We start from the raw sequence: 19,664 nt of genomic DNA on the forward strand, positions 1-19,664 counted from the left end.
AATCACAAGTTGATTAGGTTAATAGTTTTGTAGCAATCTTGTTTGTCTTACGAGTACGCATTTGAAATGAACACATATGCACAGCTGTTCCTCAAGCTGTTCTAAATATCTGCTTTTAACCAGGTTATACATTCATTATGTTTTAGGAGGGGAGAGGTAATGTCATGTACTTACCTATCTGGAGGATCTGGCCACACTATGACAACCAGCACCGCAGTCAGTGGGGCTGGTCTACCTATTAGGGACCAGGTAAGCCGAATCAATCAGGCTTGGCGTAGGCGTCATATGTTTTCTGAGGGGGTCTTGCTGTTTGGTATTCCTACTAGTGTTGAGCGAATCAATGTGCACAAAGTGGACTTTGATCTGAATTTCAGGGAAAATCCGATTAGCTGCGAAGCTGAATTTCCTTGTGCATCATGGTAACAAATCAATTTTCCCTGAAATGGCGGTAAAGATCAAAAAAATCATACTCCTCCATATGAGCACAAAGAGTCCACCGTGGCCATCTTGCTTGAAGATCCCATGCAAAGTCTCGTGCACGGTGACGTATGATGGCACAACGACAGCCAGCATGATGACATCATCACGCGCCACACAAGATTTCTAGCGGGATCTTCAAGCAAGATAGCCACGGTGGCCTCTTTGCGCTCAAACGGATTAGATGAGTGTTATTATTTTGTTTTTTAACCCCTGAAAGGCCTTCATTTTTACATCAAATGCTGTAATCAGCGATGAACGCTGCATCTGAAGGGTTCAATGACAGGGGGTGTCACAATCGCCGTTCCCTATCATTGCACCCGCTAAATACAAAAAAATGCACTTTGTGACAAAGTAATTCATTACAAAATAAAGCTTTTGGACTCTGAACCAGTCCTGCTTTTGCATGTCTGGTTTTGACCCTTTTCTGCCTGACTACACTTTTACCCATTTAGGTTTAGGCCCCTGCACTTATCACAAAGCATGGATCTTTGCAGCAACCATATGAACAACGTAACAAGAAACAATCCAGCACAGGAAGATGTAATTTAGAATTTGTTTTTTAATATATTATTTTATGCACTGAGTGTTAAAAAGTACTTAGGGAGTTCACAGGGGCAGATTAAGTGCATTGTAGGCCCGGGGCTGTTTGCCCAACTTGGGGCCCTTCCCTCTATTTTCCCCTGACCATCTGCCAATCCCCACTGAATATGCTTGTGAGAAATTGACCATTATTGGAGTGCCCAAATGCTATTCTGACACATCAGCATCCTCCAAAGGTTAACCACTGCAGCACTTTCAGGCTGCACATGGTGAGGATAACGCACATTTTTTCTGCATGGATTTTGTGTGGGAAAAACTGCAGCATAATACAATACCAGCAAAGTGAATGACATTTCACAAATATCATGTGAACTTAGATTTTTTCCTTAGGGGTGGAAATTGACCTATTGTGTGGATTTTAAAATCCACAGCATTTCAGTTGTTTATGCAATTCCATACCTTCTGTAGAGGGGTTTTCCACATAGACTTCAACTCGATTTTATACATAAACAGGAAATCCGCACTGAAATCTGCAATTAAAATGGCAATAAAGAGTGTGGATGTGTTTGTGTTTTTTCTCTGGTTTTGTTGCAGAAAATCTGCAACAAATCTGCACTAAATCTGCTCAAAAATGCACCTAAATGTATTAAATGGAATGGATCCTTTTAATTGAAGGATCTAAAAACCTGAATTAGAAATGCAGATGTGAAAGTAGCCTTAGGCTAGGGCTACATGAGTCGCGCGACAATAAGTCGAGCGACACATAGGGCACAACTACACTGCAACATGTGTCGCGTGACATTGATGTCGCACTAATGTCGTGCGACAATTTTTATAATGATAGTCTATAATGTCACACTGTGACATGTGAGATACTGCGACTGCGACGTGACAGTCGCAGAAAAATCCATCTTGGATTTTTTGCTACTGTCATGTCGCAATTGCAGTATGTCACAGTGCGACACCATAGACTATCATAAAAATTGTCACGCGACATTGATGCGACAAAATGTTGTGCGGCGCATGTTGTCATGCAGCTCTAGCCTTAGATTCGAGGCATCTTTTGTATGTTCCATCTGAACTGATCTTCTATTACATTACTAGATTTTGCTATACTCGAATAATGGGAGTAGCTCAATTGCAATTTGTATTAACAAAATTGAATGTCTCCCTAATAAACTATATGTACAGTTCACATTACACTTTAAAGATATGTTTTTCTGCATAATGTTGCAGAATTATGAATATTGTTTTAACTACAAGTTTCTACTTCTAAACCAGTGGAAGCTGTAATTGTAAAAGACATTAGATGTGATAAAACCTTCTGCTCCACCCTATGTTAGCAGGTGATCGACACTAACTGTCATCCAGATTGCGGATAGTTCATGGGGCTGAAGTTTTCCTCTTTTAAAAGGTAGTAATCACTATTGCTGTCAGCTATGATTAAGAATACGGTTATCATTTGAAGAATACACAGGGCTGCACCGCCAATTAGGCAGGTGAGGCGATCGCCTCAAGAGGGGCAGCGGCAAGGCAGGGAGAGATGAGCACTTCCATTGTGGAAGCGCTCATCTTTATATTCATCTGTATCGCCGGCCTCAGGACAGCGATAAAGATGGATGTGCTGCGGGGCCAGAAGAGGCCTGCATCACATCGTTGCCAGCCTTGTGGAGGAAAGTATAAGTGTTTATTTTTTTATATGGCACACAATGCAGAGAGGAGCGCTATGGGGGAAATCTAGGGCACTCCTTACTGGAACATTATTGGGGGGCACTATGTGGGCACAAAGTTGTATTTTATGTTGGGGGCACTATGGGGGGATCTATGAGCACTTCTTACTGGCATATTATTGGGTGGGACTATAGGGGGCACAAAAGTGGTATTTTATATGGGGGATCTATGGGGGCATCTAGGGGCACTCCTTATAGGCACATTACTGGGGGGCACTATGTGGGCTCAAAAGTGGTATTTTATATGGGGGAACTATGGGGGCATTTAGGGGCACTTCTTACTGGGACATTATTGGGGGGCACTATGGGGGCACAAAAGTGGTATTTTATATGGTGGCCACTATGGGGAAGGGGGGGAGAGGAACAATATTGGGGCATCTAGGGACACTTCTTATTGGTACATTATTGGGGGACATCTACTGAGGGCACATGGGGGCTCTGTATAGGGGCATTTTATACTGGGACACATTATGGGGGTACTATAGGGAAAGAGGAGCATTATGAGGGCATCTACTGGGGGCACTAAGAAGCGGTATTTTATACTGGCAACTGATGGGGGACATTGAGAGCATCTACTGGGGAACTATATAAGGGCATTTTATACTGGAACATTATGGGGTCACTATGGAAAAGGGGGAGAATGGCACTATGGGGGTATTATATAGGGATATTTTATGCTGGCACACATTATGAGGAACTATGGGGACATTAGCTCAACATTAAAAGGGGGCATTTTTTGCACTGGCACACATTATAAGGGGGCATTTTTTGTACTTGTGCTCATTTTAAGGGGGCATTTTTCTACTGTCAGATTATAAGGATAATTATTAGAGTTGAGCGAACACCTGGATGTTCGGGTTCGAGAAGTTCGGCCGAACTTCCCGGAAATGTTCGGGTTCGGGATCCGAACCCGACCCGAACTTCGTCCCGAACCCCATTGAAGTCAATGGGAACCCGAACTTTTCGGCACTAAAAAGGCTGTAAAACAGCCCAGGAAAGGGCTTGAGGGCTGCAAAAGGCAGCAAAATGTAGTTACATCCCCTGCAAACAAATGTGGATAGGAAAATGAATAAAAATAAAAATAAAATAAATAAGAATTAACCAATATCAATTGGAGAGAGGTCCCATAGCAGAGAATCAGGCTTCATGTCAGCAGAGAATCAGTCTTCATGTCATAGCAGAGAATCAGGCTTCACGTCAGCCAAAACTGGAACAGTCCATTGTCATATATTTAGGCCCCGGCACCCAGACAGAGGAGAGAGGTCCCATAACAGAGATTCAGGCTTCATGTCATAGAAGAGAATCAGGCTTCACGTCAGCCAAAACTGCAACAGTCCATTGTCATATATTTAGGCCCAGGCACCCAGGCATAGGAGAGAGGTCCCGTAACAGAGATTCAGGCTTCATGTCAGCAGAGAATCAGTCTTCATGTCATAGCAGAGAATCAGGCTTCACGTCAGCCAAAACTGGAACAGTCCATTGTCATATATTTAGGCCCCGGCACCCAGACAGAGGAGAGAGGTCACATAACAGAGAATCAGGCTTCATGTCAGCAGAGAATCAGTCTTCATGTCATAGCAGAGAATCAGGCTTCACGTCAGCCAAAACTGGAACAGTCCATTGTCATATATTTAGGCCCAGGCACCCAGACAGAGGAGAGAGGTCCCATAACAGAGAATCAGGCTTCATGTCAGCAGAGAATCAGTCTTCATGTCATAGCAGAGAATCGTGCTTCACGTCAGCCAAAACTGGAACAGTCCATTGTCATATATTTAGGCCCCGGCACCCAGACAGAGGAGAGAGGTCCCATAACAGAGAATCCGGCTTCATGTCAGCAGAGAATCAGTCTTCATGTCATAGCAGAGAATCAGGCTTCACGTCAGCCAAAACTGGAACAGTCCATTGTCATATATTTAGGCCCCGGCACCCAGACAGAGGAGAGAGGTCCCATAACAGAGAATCAGGCTTCATGTCAGCAGAGAATCAGTCTTCATGTCATAGCAGAGAATCAGGCTTCACGTCAGCCAAAACTGGAACAGTCCATTGTCATATATTTAGGCCCCGGCACCCAGACAGAGGAGAGAGGTCCCATAACAGAGATTCAGGCTTCATGTCAGCAGAGAATCAGTCTTCATGTCATAGCAGAGAATCAGGCTTCACGTCAGCCAAAACTGGAACAGTCCATTGTCAGATATTTAGGCCCCGGCACCCAGACAGAGGAGAGAGGTCCCATAACAGAGAATCAGGCTTCATGTCAGCAGAGAATCAGTCTTCATGTCATAGCAGAGAATCAGGCTTCAAGTCAGCCAAAACTGGAACAGTCCATTATCATATATTTAGGCCCCGGCACCCAGACAGAGGAGAGAGGTCCCATAACAGAGAATCAGGCTTCATGTCAGCAGAGAATCAGTCTTCATGTCATAGCAGAGAATCAGGCTTCACGTCAGCCAAAACTGGAACAGTCCATTGTCATATATTTAGGCCCCGGCACCCAGACAGAGGAGAGAGGTCCCATAACAGAGATTCAGGCTTCATGTCAGCAGAGAATCAGTCTTCATGTCATAGCAGAGAATCAGGCTTCACGTCAGCCAAAACTGGAACAGTCCATTGTCATATATTTAGGCCCCGGCAATCAGGCAGAGGAGAGAGGTCCCATAACAGAGAATCAGGCTTCATGTCAGCAGAGAATCAGTCTTCATGTCATAGCAGAGAATCAGGCTTCACGTCAGCCAAAACTGGAACAGTCCATTGTCAGATATTTTGGCCCCGGCACCCAGACAGAGGAGAGAGGTCCCAAAGCAGAGATTCAGGCTTCATTGCATAGCAGAGAATCATGCTTCACGTCACCAAACACTGGAACAGGCCACTGTCAGATATTTTTAGGCCCCGGCACCCAGACAGAGGAGAGGTTCTTTCAACTTTGGGTTGCCCCGCAATATAATGGTAAAATGAAAATAAAAAAAGGATTGAATGAGGAAGTGCCCTGGAGTACAATAATATATGGTTAAGGGGGGTTAGTTTATGTCTAATCTGCACAAGGGATGGACAGGTCCTGTGGGATCCATGCCTGGTTCATTTTTATGAACGTCAGCTTGTCCACATTGGCTGTAGACAGGCAGCTGCGTTTGTCTGTAATGACGCCCCCTGCCGTGCTGAATACACGTTCAGACAAAACGCTGGCCGCCGGGCAGGCCAGCACCTCCAAGGCATAAAAGGCTAGCTCTGGCCACGTGGACAATTTGGAGACCCAGCATTTGAATGGGGCCGAACCATCAGTCAGTACGTGGAGGGGTGTGCACACGTACTGTTCCACCATGTTTGTGAAATATTGCCTCCTGCTAACACGTTCCGTATCAGGTGGTGGTGCAGTTAGCTGTGGCGTGTTGACAAAACTTTTCCACATCTCTGCCATGCTAACCCTGCCCTCAGAGGAGCTGGCCGTGACACAGCTGCGTTGGCGACCTCTTGCTCCTCCTTTGCCTTCGCCTTGGGCTTCCACTTGTTCCCCTGTGACATTTGGGAATGCTCTCAGTAGCGCGTCTACCAACGTGCGCTTGTACTCGCGCATCTTCCTATCACGCTCCAGTGCAGGAAGTAAGGTGGGCACATTGTCTTTGTACCGGGGATCCAGCAGGGTGGCAACCCAGTAGTCCGCACACGTTAAAATGTGGGCAACTCTGCTGTCGTTGCGCAGGCACTGCAGCATGTAGTCGCTCATGTGTGTCAGGCTGCCCAGAGGTAAGGACAAGCTGTCCTCTGTGGGAGGCGTATCGTCATCGTCCTGTGTTTCCCCCCTGCCACGCACCAGTGATGGGCCCGAGCTGCATTGGGTGCCACCCCGCTGTGAACATGCTTCATCCTCATCCTCTTCCACCTCCTCCTCATCCTCGTCCTCCTCGTCCTCCAGTAGTGGGCCCTGTCTGGCCACATTTGTACCTGGCCTCTGTTGTTGCAAAAAACCTCCCTCTGAGTCACTTCTAAGAGACTGGCCTGAAAGTGCTCTTCCTCTTCCTCCTCCTCCTCCTGGGCCACCTCCTCTTCCATCATCGCCCTAAGTGTTTTCTCAAGGAGACATAGAAGTGGTATTGTAACGCTGATAACGGCGTCATCGTCACTAGCCATGTTGGTGGAGTACTCGAAACAGCGCAACAGGGCACATAGGTGTCGCATGGAGGCCCAGTCATTGGTGGTGAAGTGGTGCTGTTCCGCAGTGCGACTGACCCGTGCGTGCTGCAGCTGAAACTCCACTATGGCCTGCTGCTGCTCGCACAGTCTGTCCAGCATGTGCAAGGTGGAGTTCCACTTGGTGGGCATGTCACATATGAGGCGGTGAGCGGGAAGGCCGAAGTTACGCTGTAGCGCAGACAGGCGAGCAGCGTCAGGATGAGAACGCCGGAAGCGCGCACAGATGGCTCGCACTTTATGCAGCAGCTCTGACATGTCGGGGTAGTTGTGAATGAACTTCTGCACCACCAAATTCAGCACATGCGCCAGGCAAGGGATGTGCGTCAAACAGGCTAGTCCCAGAGCTGCAACGAGATTTCGCCCATTATCGCACACCACCAGGCCGGGCTTGAGGCTCACCGGCAGCAACCACTCGTCGGTCTGTTGTTCTATACCCCGCCACAACTCCTGTGCGGTGTGGGGCCTGTCCCCCAAACATATGAGTTTCAGAATGGCCTGCTGGCGTTTACCCCGGGCTGTGCTGAAGTTGGTGGTGAAGGTGTGTGGCTGACTGGATGAGCATGTGAGAGAAGAGGAGGAGGAAGCCGAGTAGGAGGCAACAGGAGGCAAAGAATGTTGCCCTGCGATCCTTGGCGGTGGAAGCACGTGCGCTAAACAGCTCTTCGCCTCGGACCCAGCCGCCACTACATTTACCCAGTGTGCAGTTAGGGAGATATAGCGTCCCTGGCCGTGCTTACTGGTCCACGTATCTGTGGTTAGGTGGACCTTGCCACAGATGGCGTTGCGCAGTGCACACTTGATTTTATCGGATACTTGGTTGTGCAGGGAAGGCATGGCTCTCTTGGAGAAGTAGTGGCGGCTGGGAACAACATACTGTGGGACAGCAAGCGGCATGAGCTGTTTGAAGCTGTCTGTGTCCACCAGCCTGAATGACAGCATTTCGTAGGCCAGTAGTTTAGAAATGCTGGCATTCAGGGCCAGGGATCGAGGGTGGCTAGGTGGGAATTTACGCTTTCTCTCAAATGTTTGTGAGATGGAGAGCTGAACGCTGCCGTGTGACATGGTTGAGATGCTTGGTGACGGAGGTGGTGGTGGTGTTGGTGGTACATCCTCTGTTTGCTGGGCGGCAGGTGCCAACGTTCCTCCAGAGGCGGAGGAAGAGGCCGAGGCGGCAGCAGCAGAAGAGGTAGCAGGGGGGAGTCTGAGTGAGTTCCTTGTTTTTAAGGTGTTTACTCCACTGCAGTTCATGCTTTGCATGCAGGTGCCTGGTCATGCAGGTTGTGCTAAGGTTCAGAACGTTAATGCCTCGCTTCAGGCTCTGATGGCACAGCGTGCAAACCACTCGGGTCTTGTCGTCAGCACATTGTTTGAAGAACTGCCATGCCAGGGAACTCCTTGAAGCTGCCTTTGGGGTGCTGGGTCCCAGATGGCGGTGGCCAGTAGCAGACAGACTCTCTTGGCGGCGGGTGTTCTGCTTTTGCCCACTGCTCCCTCTTTTGCTACGCTGTTGGCTCGGTCTCACCACTGCCTCTTCCTCCGAATTCTGAAAGTCAGTTGCACGACCTTCATTCCATGTGGGGTCTAGGACCTCATCGTCCCCTGCATCGTCTTCCACCCAGTCTTCCTCCCTGACCTCCTGTTCAGTCTGCACACTGCAGAAAGACGCAGCAGTTGGCACCTGTGTTTCGTCATCATCAGAGACGTGCTGAGGTGGTCTTCCCATGTCCTCATCATTAAGAAACATAAGTGGTTGTGCGTTAGTGCATTCTATCTCTTCCACCCCTGGGGAAGGGCTAGGTGGATTCCTTGGGAAACCCTGCCAGCAGAGTCTTCAAACAGCATAAGAGACTGCTGCATAACTTGAGGCTCAGACAGTTTCCCTGATATGCATGGGGGTGATGTGACAGACTGATGGGCTTGGTTTTCATGCGCCATCTGTGCGCTTTCTGCAGAAGACTGGGTGGGAGATAATGTGAACGTGCTGGATCCACTGTCGGCCACCCAATTGACTAATGCCTGTACCTGCTCAGGCCTTACCATCCTTAGAACGGCATTGGGCCCCAACAAATTTCGCTGTAAATTCTGCTGGCTACTGGGACCTGAGGTAGTTGGTTCACTAGGACGTGTGGCTGTGGCAGAACGGCCACGTCCTCTCCCAGCACCAGAGGGTCCACTAACACCACCACGACAATTTCCGCGTCCACATCCCTTACTAGATGTTTTCCTCATTGTTACCGTTCACCACAATAAGAAAAAAATTATTTGGCCCAATGTATTGAATTCAAATTCAGGCCTTTTTTTACAGGCACCTAACACTATCTGGCTATCTATTTAGGTACCGTATTACACTGATACAGGCACAACAGTAACAACAGATTTAGCTGAATATAAATTGTAGGCCTAGTATTTAGGCGCTGGGTGACAGGTATACGTTTACGGACAGAATTAAACTTGGAAATGCATGGTATCGTGTGAAGGTATTGAGGATGGCACTATCCGCACCTTCAATCTAATATACCCTTTTATGGATAGATTTAACCTTGGCCTGATAGTAATTCCCTAAATTTGTGGTTTCTGCTCTAAGTTGGGAATTGTATTCAACCCAGAATAAAAAAACTGTGCTTTGGCGGACACTAAATAAATTGACCAGCCTCAGCAATAAACACAGATTGAGCTGAATATAAATTTTAGGCCTATTATTTAGGCGCTGGGTGACAGGTATACGTTTACGGACAGAATTATTTAAACTTGGAAATGCACGGTAGCGTGTGAAGTTATTGAGGATCACACTATCCGCACCCTCAATCTAATATAACCTTTTATGGATCAATTTAAACTTGGCCTGATACAGCAGAAAAAAAATATTTAGGGGATTGCTAAGTTGGGAATTGTATTCAACCCAGAACAAAAACTGTGCTTTGGTGGACACTAAATAAATTGACCAGCCTCAGCAATAAACACATATTGAGCTGAATATAAATTTTAGGCCTATTATTTAGGCGCTGGGTGACAGGTATACGTTTACGGACAGAATTATTTAAACTTGGAAATGCACGGTAGCGTGTGAAGTTATTGAGGATGACACTATCTGCACCTTCAATCTAATATACCCTTTTATGGATCAATTTAAACTTGGCCTGATACAGCAGAAAAAAAATATTTAGGGGATTGCTAGGTTGGGAATTGTATTCAACCCAGAACAAAAACTGTGCTTCGGCAGACACCAGACAGTATTACAATTGGCTAGCCACAGCTGAAACACCAGATTTAGGGTACTGCTATTTTGGCCAATTGTATTTTACCCCTCAATAAAATAGCAAGAACAGCCAAGCCCCTGATGTAGGATATAGCAAAAAAATAACCACACTATTGATGGTTAAATGGACTTGGTGGCAGCTTGTGCTGGCGCACCACAAGACACAAAATGGCCGCCGATCACCCAAGAAAAAAGTGACATAAAAACGCTCTGGGCAGCCTAAAAACAGTGATTAATTAATTAACAGCAGTTCAATGATCCACAGCTGTAGATCGATCACTGAATTAAGTGTTTTTGCTGAGTAAATCCCTGCCTAATCTCTCCCTAACAGCAGCTGCAACCTCTCCCTACACTGATCATAGCAGAGTGACGTGCGGCCCTACGTGACTCCAGCTTAAATAGAGGCTGGGTCACATGCTGCACTGGCCAATCACAGCCATGACAATAGTAGGCATGGCTGTGATGGCCTCTTGGGGCAAGTAGTATGACGCTTGTTGTTTGGCTGCTTTGAGGCCTTACAAAAAGCGCCAAGAAAGCGCCGAACACCGAACCCGAACCCAGACTTTTACGAAAATGTTCGGGTTCGGGTCCGTGTCACGGACACCCCAAAATTCGGTACGAACCCGAACTATACAGTTCGGGTTCGCTCATCCCTAATAATTATCACTACTGGGGGGCATTTTGGTGGGCTTTATTACTATTGGGGGACTGTGGGGAAATAATTACTAGTATGGGCACTATGGGAGCATTATTTCTTCTGGGGCACAGTGGGGACATATCGGGGGCACTGTAGGGGCAGTATTACTACCAAGTGTGCTCTGGCAGAGAATTATTTGTTGAGACTTTTGGGAGCACTATTACCACGGGGGCACCCTGGGTTTATCTGTTTCTACAGTATAGGTTTGGGGAGCACAGCAGCACAGTATGGGGTGGTAGGATGATTTGTCCAGAAGAGGGGAGTTTGATGAAAAGTAGTAAATTAAGATGTTTTTTGTCAAACTGCAGAGACAAGAGATGGCTGAAAGAAATCATCATGACTATCTGTACTGAGTGGAAAAGATAAGGAAAGAGAACATCTACATCAGAGGAGACGTCACTGGATGTAAGAGGTGTGGAGCACTGTAATACGCTGTATGTTCTGTAGTGATATATGTAATGTTGGGAGGGAAGGGGTTAGGTTGAGAATTTGGCATTGGGGAGCGCTGTTTCAATTTTCATCTCAGGCAGCAGAAAATACGTGTAAGTGACAGTCCATCGGGTTGCTAATACAATGCTTTGTTGATATAAAATTTTTATAAAGATGAAATAAAGCTATGATTTTTTATTTTATTTTGCCAAGTGCTGGATAATTTCCTGTTAAGCTGATCATATGAAAGGGGGTAGCAAGATGGGTATAAAAAGAAGCAAGGGAGGGTAGCAAAAGTTGTAACAAACATATAGGAAAGAAAAGAGAAAGAAAAAAAAAGATAAAGAGTGAAATGGGAGGAAGATGGAAAGGAAGGGTCATGTGGGGAAAAAATCTGTTTGACTCTTGCCCTGATTTTAATAAGCGATTTAAAATTATCCCTTTTTTGGGTAACAGCAACAGTTTTGATGTTATTTGAAAGAAAATATACATTCTCCTGGAAAGTTAACAAGCATTGACTGTATTAAAAAGCCATCAAAAAAATTATCCCTCAGGTTTGTTATATTGCGCAGGGTAGCGTTCTCAGCAGCAGAGGTACAGAAGGTACATAGTGGAAAAGACAGACTTGTGGCTATATAGGGATAGTAGTAGTGGTAGCAGCACAGCATGGAACATGATTGACAAAGCAGGAGCTGTCTAAGATCGTTGTAGTGGTAGCAGCACCATATGAAACATTGTCAATGTTACTGTGATGCACACTGTTGCATGTCTTTATTTTATGTAGTAAATGTAACCTTGTGTATTTTATTGTATTTTATGTCTTTTTGCAACCATGTGCTCAATGGAGTCTGCCTCTATCCCTGGATATAATTTGATTATTTTCCCATTGTCTCCAAGAAAGAGGGCTCTGTAAAACTGGTTTGAGCCAGATAGCCATGTGCCAGCCAGGGCCCAAAAGATATTTTACTAACTTTTGAACCCCTGGTCTGATTCATGCCATTTTTTAATATGTTGTTCCCCTGAATGGATTGATTGCGAATATGTAATTTTTATGTGAATGTGAGGTATGGTTTTAGAGTTATGAAAGTTGGGTAGAAAGTATGTTTAACTGTATGTATAATTGAGTCTCCTCTCAGGATAAGGGGAGGGAATATGCTGGGTGTGTTTCTATTGTCCCATTGTGTGTTTAAAATGGTGATGTCTGTTCTGTTGTCCTCACATGTGTATTGGCGATCTCCTTTTGTCCTCAGAGATAATTGGATTGCTCTTCAGGTTGTCTGGACAGAGAGGAGGAAACCATGATGCATTGTGGGGATATGTTGTCCTATGTTACAGTCTTCATTCTGGTCCTCTGGGGGCGTGAACGATTGGTTGCTGTAGTTACATTGATAGTCTTGTAATATACTGATTGGTTGTATTTCAAACCCCTGTGGGCAGTACTCTGTTTGTTTTTTGTGAATAAAAGAGGCTGTACTTCAAGTACAGTCAGACCACTGCTTGACCCTCAAAACGGAGCCTTGTCTCGTTATTGGGGGGATCCGCTGTATGCTGTTAGAAGACCGATTGCCAGGATTGTATGCTTTTCCTGTTCATCTGCTAGCAGCTATTCGTGAGGTTCCAGTTTGGAGTGCTACTTTGTATCCAGTTCGGGAGTTGGTGTTCTGCAGTAGCTGTGCCTGTCTCTCAGAAAGGGGCTTATCGCCTAAACGGATTTTAACCCCTTGTCTGCTGAAACGTTCCGTTACACACACCAATATGTCAGACACACTAGTCAGATTTTTTTTGTGTGTGTCAGACACACTAGAACTGAATTTTAAAAAAACAACTTTGAAATATTTTTTATTTTTAAAAAAATGTTCACTTGGACAGAGTTATCCCAGTATAATATGTAGTTGATAACTGTGACTCACACCAATATACCAGGGAGCACACTATCAGCCCGGATTAATATTGCAAAAGATTTATTGTGAATGTGACTTATGTGATGAAGATTGGGCTCATTCACATTAACTCCTTCAACCTTCATTTTGCATTTCGTTTTTCACTCCCTGCCTGTCACGACGGACGTACACTTAGTACAAAAGATAACACACCAACCAGGCTCTGGACGAGAGACAGGGGAAGGGTCACCTCCTAGCTTATCCCTGATCTCTTTCCCTGCACTGCTCAGCCCACAGCAGACCTTGATGGTAGGTGTGCTAGTGTCCTCCAGCCTGGGCTAACAAAACCCTGAACTCCCTAAGATGGTGAAGTGGGGAGATAGGAGCAGTCTGCTCGCACAGAACCTGGATGGAATAGAAAACACAAACAACCGAACTAGAAATGACACTTATCTCTGAGAGCAGGAACTGACAGCCAACCTTCCCTCCAAGCTTCCCAGACCAGAATGAACTGTATAATCCGCTCAGGACACTGGGCAGTGTGCTATTTAAACTAAAGACCCCACCCAGTGCACCTGATGAGAGGCGGATCCAGCACGGCTCCAAAGCAACATTAAACTCGTGCTGCTATCCTGGCTGACCTCCGCACATCGTCAAAGTGGGGCATGACAGTACCCCCCCTTCTACGGGTGACCTCCGGACACCCCGGACCAACCTTATCCGGATGGGACCTATGAAAGGCCCTCACCAGTCGACTGGCGTTGACATCAGACGCCGGAACCCACATCCTCTCCTCAGGACCGTATCCCCTCCAGTGCACCAGGTACTGGAGGGAGCCCCGAAGAACTCTCGAGTCGAGAATCCTGGAGATCTCGAACTCCAAGTTTCCCTCGACTAGAACAGGAGGAGGAGGCAATGGCGATGGTACCACCGGTTTAACATATTTTTTTAGCAAAGACCTGTGAAAGACATCATGGATCCTCCAAGTCTGCGGAAGATCCAGCCGAATTGCAACCGGATTGATCACCGCAGAAATCTTATATGGACCAACAAATCTTGGACCCAGTTTCCAAGATGGCACTCTCAACTTGATATTCTTAGTGGACAACCACACCAGATCACCCACACACAGGTCCGGACCAGTCACACGTCTCCTGTCAGCCATTCGTTTATACCTCTCACCCATCTTCTCCAAATTCCCTTGAATCCTCTGCCAGATAGAGGACAAGGCAGAAGAGAATCTCTCCTCCTCTGGCATCCCGGAGGAACCAGACCCAGAAAAGGTACCAAACTGAGGATGGAAACAGTATGCGCCAAAAAATGGCGACTTACCCGTGGACTCCTGCCTACGGTTATTCAATGCAAATTCTGCTAAGGACAAGAATGAGGACCAGTCCTCCTGATTCTCAGCCACAAAGCACCTCAAGTAGGTCTCCAGGTTTTGATTGGTACGCTCTGTCTGACCATTCGACTGTGGATGAAAAGCCGACGAGAAAGAAAGTTGAATGGCAAGCCGAGAGCAGAACGCCCTCCAAAAGCTGGAGACAAACTGGTGCCCCTATCAGAGACCACATCCGAAGGAATACCGTGCAATTTCACAATATTATCCACAAAGATTTGCGCAAGAGTCTTAGCGTTAGGCAGACTCGTAAGTGGTATAAAGTGAGCCATTTTACTGAAACGGTCGACTACCACCAAAATCACTGTTTTCCCGGGGGAACTCGGCAGGTCCATAATAAAGTCCATGGACAAATGCGTCCAAGGACGAGATGGAATAGACAATGGAAGAAGTGAACCAGGCGGTCGATTATGAGCAACCTTTGACCGAGCGCAGGTTTCACAAGCTGTCACGTAATTCTCAATACTCTTACGTAACCCTGGCCACCAGAACCTCCGGGACACCAGATCACAGGTGGACTTACCACCAGGATGTCCCGCGAGAACAGTATCGTGATGTTCCTTGAACACCTTGTATCGTAGGCCCTCAGGAACAAACAACCTCCCTGGGGGACACGAACCAGGAGCCCCCTCCTGAGCTCCCAATACCTCCCTCTCCAATTCAGGGTACAGAGAAGAGACCACCACCTCATCCGCCAAATGAGGCGCTGGATCTTCTGAATCACCTCCCCCAGGGAAGCTGTGAGACAAGGCATCTGCCTTGACGTTCTTGACCCCTGGGCGAAAGGTAACCACGAAATTGAACCTGGTAAAAAACAATGACCATCTAGCCTGTCTAGGGTTCAGACGCTTGGCAGATTGCAGGTAGGCCAAATTCTTATGGTCTGTATACAGCGTCACGGGGTGGGACGCCCCCTCTAACCAGTGACGCCATTCCTCAAAGGCCAACTTGATAGCCAACAACTCCCTATCTCCAACATCATAATTCCTCTCGGCGACCGAGAGCTTCCTGGAGAAGAAGGCACACGGGACCCACTTGCCAGGAGAAGAACCCTGCGAAAGCACCGCCCCAACCCCCACCTCTGATGCATCAACCTCCACCACGAATGGCTGAGATACATCCGGCTGCACCAGAATAGGAGCAGACGCAAAACGCTCCTTAATAGCCGAAAAGGCCTGCAATGCCTCATCCGACCAGACAGAGATATAAGCTTCTTCTTGGTCATATCAGTAAGGGGTTTGACTAGTGTGGAATAATTCGAAATAAATTTTCTATAATAATTCGTAAACCCCAAGAACCGCATCCAGAACTGCCCGGACCTTTTCGGGGTCCATACGAAAACTGGAATCAAAATGCATGTATCCTAAGAACGGAAGCTCTTGCACCGCAAACAAACATTTCTCCAGTTTAGCATGTAACTTATTCTCCCGAAGGATCGTCAAAACCTGTCTCACATGATCCTGATGGGTCTTCAGATCAGGAGAATAAATTAAGATGTCATCTAGGTAAACTACTACGAACCTCCCCACCAAGTGATGAAAAATATCATTGACGAATCGCTGAAATACCGCTGGCGCATTCGTCAACCCAAAAGGCATTACCAGGTTCTCAAAATGACCCTCGTGCGTATTGAAGGCCGTTTTCCACTCATCCCCCTCCTTGATCCTGATCAGATTGTATGCTCCTCTCAAATCCAACTTGGAGAACACCTTGGCTCCAACAATCTGATCAAAAAGATCAGAGATCAAAGGCAGGGGATATGGATCCCAGACTGTAATACGGTTCAACTCCCGGAAGTCCAAACACGGTCTCAGTGATCCTTTCTTCTTTACGAAGAACAAACCTACTGCCACTGGAGACTTAGATGGTCTGATACGACCCTTTGCCAAACTCTCGGGGACATATTTTCGCATGACCTCTCTCTCAGGTTAAGAGAGGTTGTAAAGCCGAGACTTAGGCAATTTAGCCCCCGGAATGAGATTCACTGGACAATCATAGTCTCGATGAGGGGGCAATTCCTGAGCCCCACCCTCCGAAAAGACATCCGAAAAATCTGAGAGATACTGAGGCAAGGCCGTAATGGACACTTCAGCGATAGATGTGACAAGACAATTATCTGAACAAAACTTGCTCCAACCAATGATTTGTCTTGCTTGCCAGTCTATAATTGGACAACCATGGCAACCCCAACACTATTGGAGCTGACAAATCCTTCATGACAAAACAAGAAATAATCTCAGCATGTGAATCACCCACCCTTAAATGAATACCATGAACAATGTGAGTAAGGCTCCTTTGAGAAAGAGGGGAAGAATCAATTGCAAACACAGGAATCTCGTTCTCTAACATGAAAGTACTTAGTCCCAAGCCCTAAAGAAAAATAAAGTCAATTAAATTCAATCAAGGAAAACATTAACAAACACATTTTAGACTCTAGCGCCACCATAGCTGAAAGGAGAAAACGGGAACTGCAGGGAGCTTGCATAACTGTCTGCTCCACCACACCATTCATACAACCAAGTGTGAGGGGAGTTTTTTTTTTCTTTTTTCTTTTTCTCTACCTGTGGTTTAACATAAGGACAAGAAAAAATAAAATGACCCTTCTTCCCACAATAGAAACATAGATTGTGCACTTTTCGAAAGTTTCTACTATCAGAATGGCCAGTAATCTGACCTAACTGCATGGGTCCCTACCCCAGAGTAACAAGCAATATCACCCTGGGCAGCTGGTGAAACAAAACCGCACGCGGGAGGAATCCCCTGCACAGAGGGACTTTTACACCTCTCTCTGATACGTCTATCCAAACGTATAGCCAAAGACATCGCATTCTCCAAAGTATCTGGGTATTCATGAAAAGCCAGGGCATCTTTCAACCTTTCAGATAACCCCTGACAAAACTGACTACGTAACGCGGGGTCGTTCCACCTCGACTCAGTAGCCCACCTCCTAAACTCTGTGCAGTAAACCTCAGCAGTATGTTTACCCTGTAGTAAGTTACGTAATCTCGACTCCGCCATTGAAACTCGATCTGGGTCATCGTAAATCAATCCCAGGGCTTCAAGAAATTCCTCCACCGACCGGAGGGCCGGAGAACCGGGCGGCAGAGAAAAAGCCCAGGATTGCGCGTCCCCTTTAAGCAAAGACATGATGATACCCACCCTCTGATCTTCATTACTTGAAGAAAATGGGCACAATCTAAAGTACAACTTACATGACTCTTTGAAGCGGAAAAAATCATCAGTACCCCCTGCAAATTTCTCAGGAAGAGCGACTTTAGGCTCCCCAACAATTTGACCTGTACCTGCTGCCAGCACCCTCTGACACTGTGTGACCGAACTACGCAGATCCGCAACCTCTAGGGATAAACCCTGCATGCGGTCAACCAGTGCATCAATTGACGCCATCACAAAAGCGCTGAGCAATGGCCGTCACAGTATGGCAGATTATAATGTCACGACGGACGTACACTTAGTACAAAAGATAACACACCAACCAGGCTCTGGACGAGAGACAGGGGAAGGGTCACCTCCTTGCTTATCCCTGACCTCTTTCCCTGAACTGCTCAGCCCACAGCAGACCTTGATGGTAGGTGTGCTAGTGTCCTCCAGCCTGGGCTAACAAAACCCTGAACTCCCTAAGATGGGGAAGTGGGGAGATAGGAGCAGGATGGAACCTGGATGGAATAGAAGACACAAACAACCGAACTAGAAATGACACTTATCTCTGAGAGCAGGAACTGACAGCCAACCTTCCCTCCAAGCTTCCCAGACCAGAATGAACTGTATAATCCGCTCAGGACACTGGGCAGTGTGCTATTTAAACTAAAGACCCCACCCAGTGCACCTGATTAAAGGCGCATCCAGCACGGCTCCAAAGCAACATTAAACTCGTGCTGCTATCCTGGCTGACCTCCGCACATCGTCAAAGTGGGGCATGACACTGCCTTTCCGGAGCCATAACTTTTTTTTTTGTTCACATAGCCATATGATTGCCTATTTGATATTGTATACGATGTCGAGGGAAGCTTAGAAAATTGCAAATTGGGTGGAATTGGAAACCCCCCTCCGCAGATCCGCAACAGCGTTATGGTTTTTTGCGTCATTCCTTATGCAGTAAAATGTTTTGTTCATCCTCTGGGTCAGTACGATTATGAAGATACAACATTTATATAGTTTTTCTTGTGTTTTAATACTGAAAAAAATAAAAACCATCATAACTTTTTTATAGTTAGGTATACGGAGCTGTGTGAGGACTATCTTTTGCGGGACAATCTGTATATCCTATTGATACTACTTTGAAATGTGTATATGACTGTATGATCACATTTTATTAAATTTTTACGGGAGGTGAAGCAATAAAAAAATGGTGAATTGGCTATTATTATTTTTTTTTTCAAATTGTCTTTACACCATTCCACGTATGCAATACATATACTTTTATTTTAATAGCATGGACATTTTTAAACATGATGATGGCTATGATGTTTATTTCTTAGTTTTATTTTGGGGTAAGGGGATGATTTGAATTTGTATATTTTTTTCATTTTTTCAAACTTTTTTTTACCTTTTTTTTATTTTTATTTTTTTATTTTTTTAAGTCACTTAAAGTTGCCTTTTCCATTTTGTAATGGAAATTGATCCATTACTAAACCTTTATAGAACCTTTATAAAGAAGGTTGTTACGGATGTGGTGATACCTAATATGTCTACTTTTTATAAATTTATTTCAGTTTTACACAATAAAAGCATTTTTGAAAGAAAAAAAAAATTCTGAAAGCTATTTTAGGCGATTGTCTTTTGTATGGGCTTCGTTTTACAGGATGAGATGACAGTTTGATTGACTTTTGATTGTTTATTACACTTTTTCTGTCATACATATACGGCGGATGTCATGAAGGGGTTAAAGGGAAAGTCATCACAACATTTTTGGTGGTTATTTTGAATGTTAAATGTTTAAATCATGTTTTTAATTAATTTTTGGTGATGTTATTTAGAATTTTCCATGTCAATGTTAATATACAGTACAGACCAAAAGTTTGGACACACCTTCTCATTCAAAGAGTTTTCT

Source organism: Bufo bufo, chromosome 1, assembly GCF_905171765.1.
Source record: "Bufo bufo chromosome 1, aBufBuf1.1, whole genome shotgun sequence".
Classification (NCBI taxonomy): Eukaryota; Metazoa; Chordata; class Amphibia; order Anura; family Bufonidae; genus Bufo; species Bufo bufo.